We start from the raw sequence: 11125 nt of genomic DNA, 5'->3' as shown, positions 1-11125 counted from the left end.
GATCAGCTGGCATGCTTTGCGGTGGCCAGTTGAGAGGGCAGGCTGCCTGGTGGGATCTCCTGGACAAGTCCTTCCCTCATGCTCTGTGGCGGAGGTGCTTGGAGCTTTAAGGGGGAAACCATCTGCCAGGCCAGCCAGATCCCAGCCATGCATGTGGATGGCTCACATGCGGGGCAGCGGGTCTTGCCCAGACAGGTCAAGGCGGGGTCCAGAGGAGTGACCCCAGGGCTTGACCTGTACCGCTGGTTAGGCCCTTGCCAGGTTTTTTTAGTTGTTGCAGTTCATGTTGTTGCCTAAATAAAAGTGGCCCTTTATTACCCAAGCCTTGTGTCTGCCTCTTATTCCGACTGGGGTGGGGGTGAGGGCAACAGCAGCTTGATTCATGTACTTATTGTGAAATTCAAACTGCAGCACATTATGAATGGTTCACTGATAAACTATTTTACCTTGCACCTAACTTTAAATCACATTCATTCAAAACACATTTTGAGAATCTTGTAAATCAGCCCTCTGTCCTTTCTGTTTAAATAAACACATTATCTTAAGAAATAGAAGGTTGCATTGTTCTCTCAGTACAACAAAAAAACCATAAAGCTGATCTTAGCCCTCTTTTTTTTCAAAATCTTTTCAGATCAATCGAAATTTCCTTTTTCCAGTCCATAAATGCATTCACCAACCAGTATGTGCCTTTAGTTCTTCTTATCCCTTCAACATATGTCTTGACATTTGAAAAGTATGCTTGGCAGGTGAAAAAGTAAAGAAAGAAAGATCCTTTGTTATTGTGCAGTGAGATTTTGTTCCCTGCTCTGTCTGCCAGACAGCACAGAAACTAAGCCATTCTTTAAGACATGTTCACTGCTGGACAGTAGCTCAGTGACAATGGACAGCACAGCAGCAACTGAAGTGATAGGAGAACCATCTGACTCAGATTTTTCTGATGAATCAAGGTCTACAAGCTTTAGATCTGCGGGAACAGCTGTGGCCAATTTCTCTTTTGCGCTTTCCCTTTATTTCATTATTTCTGACATTGCTGAGTTGAATCTTTGTTATATGCCACAAGCCTGTGGCAGTGGATTGGGAAGATAAGAGTTGACTAAGATAGAGAACACACAAGCTGAGAAAATGTGTGAAAAATTGAAATGACAAGGGTGTGTTGATAGCTTGTTGTTACTGAGCAACAGTGAGTTAGAATGGTAGCTTCTTGGAAACGGGGAAATGAAACACATGCTGACTATGCCTGCAGAGGGGAAAACAAACTGAAATATTTAAACTTCTCAAATCAGGTATTTTATTTAATAACCTAATTCACCTTAAAAATAGTAATGCTATAGCCAAGGAACTTTGTAAGATATCTTTAAGTATCATTCTCTTGTCACAACATGACTTGGTTTCTTCATAACAGAAAAATTATATGAAATAAGAATTCAATATTAGATAGTCTGGGTATGTGTGTATACTCTGTCACACACAAAGACAGACACAAATGCCTTTTATATGAAAAGAGATGGTTTTGGAATTTACATTTTGATTTGTGGATTCACAGACCTTGAGCTGAACATATTAAGCTGCCTCAGACCAGATCACTGATCCAAGTCAAGTCATTGATCCATCTAACTGAGTACTGTCTACTTTCCAGGGTTTCAAGCAGAGGAAGACCTTGGACAACTCCTGCTCCCTGTTTATTTTAACAGATGTGAAAGACTGAATTTAGAACCTTTAGCATTAAAGCAGATGCCCTACCACTAACTAACTATTTTAGTACAGTCCATCAGAAAGTAATTTTCTGCAAGCCAGTTGAAATAAATAGAATATTATAAAAATTCCATAAGACCTGTTTTCAATTCTGTGTTTACTAATGTTTTCACTGGTTCTTAGTATCCCTAAAATAACCTTTATAAGAATTTTGCATCACACCTCCACAGGTAAGTGACCTATATGATAGTCAGTCTAAGAATCATTCTCCAACAACTTTTCAAAACTAGCAGTTAAGCCTTGGTTCAGTCAGTTTTCATATATATATGTAAACACACATACACACACATACAGTGATTAGGATGTTTGACTAAGAGCAGAGAGATCTGGGTTCAAATCCCCAGTCAGACATTAAAAGTTCATTAGGTGATTGTTTTATAAGAGGATGGAAAAGGAATGCTCTGAGGTATCGGAAAAAGGTCACTCTGACTCTAAAAAGATTATATTTGGAAAATTTTCTGGGTCTCTAATATGTTACTGGACTCTGTGATGCCTGCCCCCCTTTGACTTAAGGAAATTAGGTGTTTTCTGCACGGTCATTTTTACACTGTTTCAGAATCTATTCTGCTTCTCATGTTTAAGACACTGCCGGCACATGTTATGTCTGTGCAGAGCCAGAAACTCCTGTTTTGCTTCTCGTGCCCCCTTCTTCCTTTCTCTAGGAGTTGATTGATCTGTCCACTGGTAACCACTCCCACCCTCCTTAGCTCTTTGAATGTTTTTCTGCCATTTTTATCAGTAAAGCAAAGTAAGGATCAAAAGTTTGCTTCTCCATTCACTTCCCTCCTCCTTGGTATGGACATACTCTCTTTTTTTCAAATCCAGGAATGAGTTGCAACATTACTGCGCATTCCTTCTAGCTTTAAAAGCCAGGAAAGGGTTAAATGGCTGCTTTTTCCTCCCTCCCGCAAGCATTTTGCACAGCCCTTTGTGAAACAAAGCAGCAGGGAATCTGTATGGAAGGAATGAAGCAGCAGCATTTTAACTCTTTCTTGTCTTGGCTTTAAAAAAATTAATGAGAGTGTAACATGCATGAAAAGTATATCTTTTCCTCCAGAACTCCGCCACTAATTGCCTCTCCAGTGGACATGGGACAGCCCAATCAGCAAATACAGGGATGGGGGCATGGATTCCAATATTGCAACATTACAACGCATGCAATTTTTAAATAACAACAACAACAACAACAACATTTGATTTATATATGCCCTTCAAGACAACTTAATGCCCACTCAGAGCAGTTTACAAAGTATGTCATTATTATCCCCACAACAATATCACCTTGTGAGGTAGGTGGGGCTGAGAGAGCTCCTAGAAGCTGTGACTGACCCAAGGTCACCGAGATGGCTTCACATGGAGGAGTGGGGAATCAAACTCAGTTCTCCAGATTAGAGTCCCGCGATCTTAACCACTACACCAAACCAGCTCTCCCAAGTGACAGCAGCTCCAGCCACCACAAAATGTGGCTCCAAACAGACACAGCTAAACTCGTCAGAAGACACCAAATTGCCTTGAGGTCATGGAGTGCAGAATGATGGGACCCTAAGCCATTTTAGCACTGAACAGCATGCATGCTCAGCATCACCAGCTTAAATTGTGCCATGCAGAATGGGCCTTAAATGCCACTAGAGACATTTTTAAATTAAAAAAATAACAACATATTTTATTTAACATAGAGGGAAATGGTCAGGTGAAATTAGGGTTGAAAAATTCTGAGGTAACTCAATATAGATAACTCTGAAGTAAAATCAGTACATGCATGGACTTAAGGTCAAATGTTTCAGACTAATGAGAGTTTCTTAAGCTCCTCACAATTACTTATATCTTTATGCTGAGAGCCTTTTGTTTCTAGTGTTTTCTCAAACACTTTGGTACCCTTTCTTTGAGTACTCTCACTAGAAGATCTATCCCCTTTCTTTGGCTTGAATGGGAGTCCGCCCCTACTTCCCAGATTTTCTTGCCAACTTTCCCCCAGTTCTCCTGTCTGTATTAAGCTGCTCTCAGTCAGGGCTGAATCACAAAACTGTCAGTACTGGACTCCTCTCAGTTAGAGCTGAAATCAGACTCTCCTTTCTCAGCATCCAGTTCAGAAGTCTTTCTCTGCTTAGCTCATGCTACCCAATCAGATTTCTTGGAGTAGACTGTCACTCAAGGCTCTCTGTTTCTGTGAAGAATTAACCCTTCACAGTCCTTCAGCTGCTTATACAGCATTTCTAAGCTTTTCAAAAGTACAATCCATCACAGACTCATATTCTGCTGTTCTACTGCAGGCCAACACTGCTACTTACCTGAGGATAAAAAGTATAATACATAAATAGCAATCAACTGAGTTGCAAGCCAAATTTTGAAATCTACTGGCCTTTCCACCATCTATCTGGAATTTACAAGGAGGGTTCTTTAGGTGAAGGTTCCAATCCCTGAGTCTTTCTGGATGTGGTAGAGGCAGTGCCACGGTCAGATCACTTGGTCTTGAAGGCTCAGTTGGACAGCCCCCCCCCCCACAAAGGTGGCAAGCTAATTTATGCTCACCTGCGGAGACTTATGGATCAGATTGGATTCCAGAATGCTCTGTGGGAACTGATGCTCCATGGTGGTTCATTGGATGAGCTGGTGGAGGACTGGCAGGTCCAGCTCTCCTAAGCCATCGACGATATCGCACCCTGTCGTCCTCTTTGCTCACATGTCCAGTGAGCCCCCTGGTATATGGAGGAGCTACATTGGAAGAAACGGAAGCTAAGATAGCTAGTGCATGTGCGGCAGCGAACTCGGGTCAAGGAGGAAAGGACATCTTATAGGCTGTTTATGAAATCCTATGAGGTGGCACTGAAGGCTGTGAAGAAGGAATTTTATGCATCGGCTAGCTAACACCTAGCAAAATGGTTTAATGTGATATGATTCTGGGTCTCCCTGTCAAAGGGAGGCCGCCAAAATTTGAATTCGAACATTAGCTGTGAGGCTTTTGCAAGCTTTTTTTGCTGATAAAATCTTTTCTCTCCACCATGGCTTACCAGCCACAATTAATACAGTACATGAAAAAAAGGCCCCTTGGCTGTCTTCTGGGCCAATATTCGATCATTTCAGCCCACTTTCTGGGGAGGAGGTTGACAGGACCCTGCGGGCAGTGAGACCTACTACATGCCTCATGGACCCATGTCCGTCATGGCTGGTGAAAGCCAGTGCTGATGGACTACGGGATCCTTTAGAGGCTATTGTCAACTTGTCCCTGAGCTCTGGGATTTTTCCCAGGGTGCAAAAGGAAGCCATGGTGAGGTTTCTCCTAAAGAAACCATTGTTGGACCCCACTGACCTGGTCAGTTACCACCCAGTCTCAAACCTCCCATTTCTGGGTAAGGTGATTGAGTGGGCAGTGGAGGAGCAACTGCTGGTGGAGGAGCAACTGCAGGGTTTCTTGAAGGATACCTTGACCCTGAATCCTTTTCCAGTCCAACTTCCACCCAGGACATTGGACAAGATGCTGCTGGTCGCCCTCACGTACGATCTTCGCAGACACTTGGATCAGGCTGGATCAGCCCTGCTAATATTATTAGATCTATCAGCAGCATTCAATATGGTCGAACATGATCTTTTGACCCACTGCCTTGCCGATGTGGGGATTCGAGGGATGGCCCTACAATGGCTTGTCTCTTTTCTCCATGATTGGGGACAGAGGGTGGCGCTGGGGGAGAACTTGTCATCTTGCCACCCACTGGTGTGTGGTGTGCCTCCGAGGGAAATACTTTCCCTATTACTGTTTAATATCTATATGCACCCCCTTGCCCAGCTAGTGTGAAGTTTCGGACTTGGGTATCATCAGTATGCTGAAGACACCCAATTATATCTGTTGATGGATGGCTGGCCTGACTCGGCCCTAGATGTTCTGGAGCATGCTTTTGAAGCAATGACTGGATGGTTGAAGCAGAGTCAGCTGAAATTAAACCCCACGAAGATGGAGATCTTGTACTTGAGTTGCGAGTGTATGGATTTGGGACCTTGGCTTCCAGCCCTAGATGGGGCATTACTCATGCTGGTTCCAAGGGTCAGGAGCTTGAGGGTGATCTTAGATAACTCCTTGAAAATGGAGGCTCAGATTGCAGCAGTTGCCAGGTCATCTTTTTTCCATCTGTGACAGACCAGGTAGCTTGTCCCATATCTCTCGCCCTGCGATTTAACTTCAGTGATTCAAGCAACAGTCACTTCTAGGCTGGACTACTATAACACGCTCTATGTGAGGCTTCCCTTGAGTCTGATCTGGCGATTGCAGCTGATTCAAAATGCAGTGGCGCATGTCATCACCAGAATGCCAAATGGTGTGCACATAACACCAGTATTGCACCAGCTGCATTAGCTACCAGTGGAGTACCAAATCACATTCAAGGTTTTGGTGCTAACCTATAAAGCCCAATGCAGACTGGGACCAGCATATCTACAGGACTGCCTTTCTGCATATGTGCCCCAGAGGACATTACAATGAGGAAATAAACAACTGTTGGTGGTCTCGGGCCCCAGGGAGGCCCACCTAGCCTCGACCAGAGCCAGAGTCTTTTCGGTCTTGACTCCAACCTGGTGGAACTCTCTGTCGGATGAGACCAGGGTCCAGCAGGATTTGTTATCCTTTCACAGGGCCTATAAGACAGAGATGTTCCTCCAGGTGTATGGTTGAGGCTGGGCTTGGCCTTACCGGCCAAATAGAGATCAGATTCTTTCCCAGTCAGATGCATCCACTATCTAGCTCTTTTACCCTGTTACTGAGTGCTGCTATTTTATATTATTTTTATACTATGTTGTTTTATATTGTTTTTTAAACTGTTTGAATATAATTTATACTGTAAATGCTTTTTATCATACTGTAATCCACCCTGAGCCTGTTTGTGCAGGGAGGGCAGAATATAAATCGAAAATATAAACAAACAAACAAATAAATACATTTCATACCAGTTTGAGAAGAAAACATTAGAGCCAGATATGTGTGCTCTGCCTTTAATAAACTCTGGATGCCTTCTCCTATTCAAGTGGCATATGGTGAGCAGAAGAATCTCATGGCTTATAGGCATAATTCTTGAAAATTTCATTCCAACAGGAAAACAAAAAGTTACAACTGAGGATGTGAAAGCAATAGAGCAACAAAGGAACGAATCTGAATAAGTTGTTAAATGAAAATAGAGAAAATGAATTTGTTAAAAAAAAACCAAAGAAAAATTGTAGAAGTGTGACGTGCACCCATATATTTTAACCTGGTTTAACTGCCTTATAGGGAGAAATGAAATATGTTTGGAACAATTTAAGTTTCACACTCTTCTTGAATGTACATTGGTACAAATACAATGGTATGTATTCTGGCTACTACAATGAATCAGTAAGCTACTTTCGTCTTAAACCAAAAGGTGGTAGGAATATTAAGTCTGAAAAACAACTTGGTGCTTGGAAATACACCCAGAGATCACTGATTCAGTTCATTAAAGTGGCTTCCAGAAAAGTGAAATGAATTCAGGAAATGAACATCTAACAACTTTCCCCTATCAAAAAATTTGTGTGTTTTGTTTTGGTTCTTACCGCACAGCAGCAGTTTATGCAGACAGGCAGGCTCTGGGCCAGCAGCAGGCGGCAACATCTGAAACTATTTTCCTTAATGGTGACCACCCAATTGGATTCCAAGGGGAGAAACTGAGCACTACCATAGAGTAACTCTGTTGGCGGGAAGGGGAATGTGCGTGTTGCACTTGAGTGCATTTTTTCTTTGCCACTTCCCAGGCAATGGCATTAGCATTGAGTGGCTCAGAGGGATCAATTTGCAAAAAGCTTGCTTTGGACTAGGGAGGGGAGTACAAGAAGGCATGGTGCTGTCAGCGTTGTTGATCCCTTTCTGTGTGCTTTTACATACAAAGCCAGAAAAGGCCAGTAAGCAACAAATATCCATGCAGGTGTGTGCATGCTGGTTTGAGGATGGAGGGGACTCCTCCAGCCTCTGAGTTCTGGACTGCCACAAGGCCTCAGGTTATGCAGATTAGGGAGAAAAAAGGAACACAAGTCTTATATCCTCCTATATCCTTCAACTCTGGGGGAATGGTATAAGTAAAAAATAAAGGAAAAAAGATGGCCATCTGTTTAGCTGTCGAGTGAAATATCTATCATGATTGGGTAATTTTCCAGTGGGGCACTAATGGGTCAAACTTGAAATTTGTTAGTTTTCATTCATGCTGATGGTTTGCGGGCTGTTTTTTCAATGGAGAACAAGGGGGGGGGAATTTGAGGCTCTGAGGCAGCTATTTTTGTACTCAATGGAAGAAGATGGAAAACAGGCATTGCCACCTGCTTCGCTCCTGATCCTGGCCTGGGCTTCCCACCACTGCATGCTCTCTGGAGGTCTGGCTGCCTTATCTGGGCTTCCTCCCACTGCAGCGCCCTCTGGAGGCACACCAGGGTAGGAAGTGAGTTGTCTTGTATACGCTTAGTCTTTTATATAGCAGGATAATACAAGCTCATCAAATTAGCATTAACATGTTACTCCTGTTAAATAGATCTGTTGAGATCAATATGAAAACCTCAGTGCCTTTTGTATAGCTGTAACGTGCAAAAATTCTTGCATTCTGCATTCTGGAAGAAAAAATGTTTTTTCTATTATGGGATCTATCATGAGTTAATTTTTTTATGTTTGCTGTAAACTGAATATGTAATAATGCAGGTGTGAAGTTTTGCAAAGAAATGTAACATTCAGTCAAAATGTGCATACTTAAAAATATAGCTGAGCTAGAGCAATTTAAGACATTTTGATGCTCCAACAGAGACTTTGCATTCTAACAATGAACTTTTCAGTTTCATGATGAACAGAACAAACTGCCTGAATAAATTTGGCCCCATATACAGAATATAGCTACTGGTGAACACATTCCAATAACATAGTCTATGTAAATACCAGCAGAAGTCAGCTTGTTAGTCATCTTAATGTTTAATTAAATTTATTTATATTTATTTATATTTCAATTTATATACCACCCATCCCCAGGGGCTCTGGGCGGTGAACAATTTAAAATTAATAAAAACAAGAAAACAACAATACTAAAATCAATATACAAAACAATAATGAAATAAATTAACCTAGTGCAATGGTGGGGAGAACCCCCCCCCCGAAGGTGGGAGACCAACATGGCATCGCCCCCTTCAACCGCCGAACGCCTGGCGGAACAGCTCTGTCTTACAGGCCTGGCAGAATGATAATATGTCCCACTGGGCCCGGGTCTCCATTGACAGTCCCACAGTTCCAGCAGCAATCTATCTTCTTGTTTCATTTGTGGACTCAACCCTAGCTGAGGACTGGAATTGCTGATGATCAACACTCCTGCACTCTCCCAGTTGATACACACAAAGCACACATTGAGGCAGAATGGAACAATCAACAGTGACCCATTGCAGCCAGACTAAAGGGCTATAGTGCAGGCAGTGCCGGATTTAGTGTTCCTGGTGCCCGGGACAAGCGAAGTTTGGCAGCCCTCGCATGCGCACGCACTGCGTGCACACTCCCGGTGCAGCGTGATGATGTCACTTCGTGACGTCATCATGCAGGGTGGGCATGCCACCAGTGGAGCAGCGGCAGTGCCGGCGGCTGAGAGACCGCCTGTGCCACTTGCCTGCTCCCCTGAGGGGGTGGCCAGCTTGCCACGCACTCCCTGTCCAGCGGGGCAGGCGAATGGCATGGAGGGCTGGGAGGCCGCCTGCACCATTCACTTGCCTAGCAGGACACAGGGAGCATGCAGCAAGCTGGCCACTCCCTCAGCAGGGCAAGTGAGTGGCGTGGGTGGCCTCCCAGTTCTCTGTGCCACTTGCCTGCCTGGCTGAGGGGGCAGCCAGCTTGCCGCGCGCTCCCTATGTCCTGCTGGGCAAGTGAATGGCACAGGCTGCCGCTCAGCTGCCTGCGCTGCTACTGGCATGCTCCCGGCAGCTGGCAGCTGTGCCTGGCACCCCCTCTTTGGTAGCGCCAGGGGCAGACTATCCCCCTGCCCCCCTCTCGATCTAGCCCTGAGTGCATGCCAAAGGAAGAGCCACAAACTGTTGATGTTTTTAGTAGTGAGGAATGCTTAGAGGTAGTCATAGCACACTGTGACACATTTTCATTGCACAACTCTACTTGTTATACATAACTTTAATAGTCCAGAGCACTGTTGACCCTCCTGCCATTAAAGCAGCTTCTTGTTCCATAGCCACTAAGAAGTCAAATTTTGTCTAAACAATACAGCCATCACAAGGAGACTTCTGTTGCCCACCCAGATGGAATGAAGAGGCAGACACACGTGTTGGGAACTAATGGGCCATTTTATTTTGGCAACAACATAACATTAAACATGATACGGCAGGGTCATAACTAGTGGTACAAATCAGGCCCTGGGGTCACTCGTGGGCCAATGTCCTGATCTTTCTGGGTGAGCCCTTCTTCCCTGAGTGCGAGCCATCCAAGGCATGGCTGGAACCCGGCTGGCCAGGCGTATGGAACCTTCACCAAGCCTAATAACCCCTCTGCCATCAAACATGAAGGGCCATACTTGTACAGGAGGTCCCACATGGCAGTCTGCCTTCTCAGCTGGCAGCCATCAAACAATACCAGTGATCCTGACAGACCCCAATTCTCCCTCAAATGGGGATGTGCCAAAGGTGCTCACCAGCCTGCTCATTTCTCCCAAACCCTATCCTGCCACTGCCAGGGCCAAGCCTCTGCTTAGGCCCTTGTGCCCCACAGGTGGCCTACTGACAACTGAAGCCCTAGCCACAGGTTATCTAAGATGTTGTTGACCTTCATTGATAGTTGAACCCCACCCCTTCTGCAGAGGTCAGCAAATTTGTCCCCTATTTACACGTGGGGCAGATAAATACCAAACCCGCCCTCCATTGCTCTAAATAGGGCTCTATTGGCCTTGTGTCTAGCCCTTTCAATATCTATTGGATCTCAAGTTTTCTGCCACACATGACAAGGAAGCATTGCAGACCACATTATCACCAAAATATGAGGGAGGACTGCACCTCTCCTCAGCCACCAAGCCACTTCTTGCCTATACACTGCAAGTCTGTGTGAGCCTGTAACTAAAGGCCATGCCCTGTAAGCCAAGATCATTACCTCACAGGTTAATGACTGGAAAATGAGGTGGAGGACTGCACCTCCCCTGAAGCCATCAAGCTACTACTTGCCTGGGTGGTGCAAGCCTGTGTGAGCCTGTAAGGAAATGGCTGTGCCCTGTAAGCCAAGACCATTACCACTCAGGTGAATGACCAGAACATGAGGCGGAGGACTGCACCTCCCCTCAAGCCATCAGGCCACTACTTGCCTAGGCGCTGGCAGTCTGTGTAAGCCTGTAAGGAAAGGGCCATGCCCAATGAGCCAAGGCCATTG

General features: G+C 44.7%; 1 long non-coding RNA gene across 2 annotated transcripts in view; it reads left to right on the top strand.

Annotated features, from left to right (window-relative positions):
- The first annotated feature begins 1205 nt into the window (after positions 1-1205).
- LOC129331455 (uncharacterized) overlaps positions 1206-11125 on the top strand; it is a 65557-nt gene continuing 55637 nt past the window's right edge. Inside the window, exon 1 of one of the 2 annotated variants that reach the window (XR_008597132.1) lies at positions 1206-1283. This is a non-coding gene — a long non-coding RNA (uncharacterized LOC129331455). The remainder of the gene's footprint in view (positions 1284-11125) is intronic. The other variant, XR_008597133.1, reaches the window with a different exon arrangement.

The sequence above is a fragment of the Eublepharis macularius genome, chromosome 5 (assembly GCF_028583425.1).
Source record: "Eublepharis macularius isolate TG4126 chromosome 5, MPM_Emac_v1.0, whole genome shotgun sequence".
Lineage (NCBI taxonomy): Eukaryota > Metazoa > Chordata > Lepidosauria > Squamata > Eublepharidae > Eublepharis > Eublepharis macularius.
This window is presented reverse-complemented; position numbering and strand designations above follow the sequence as displayed.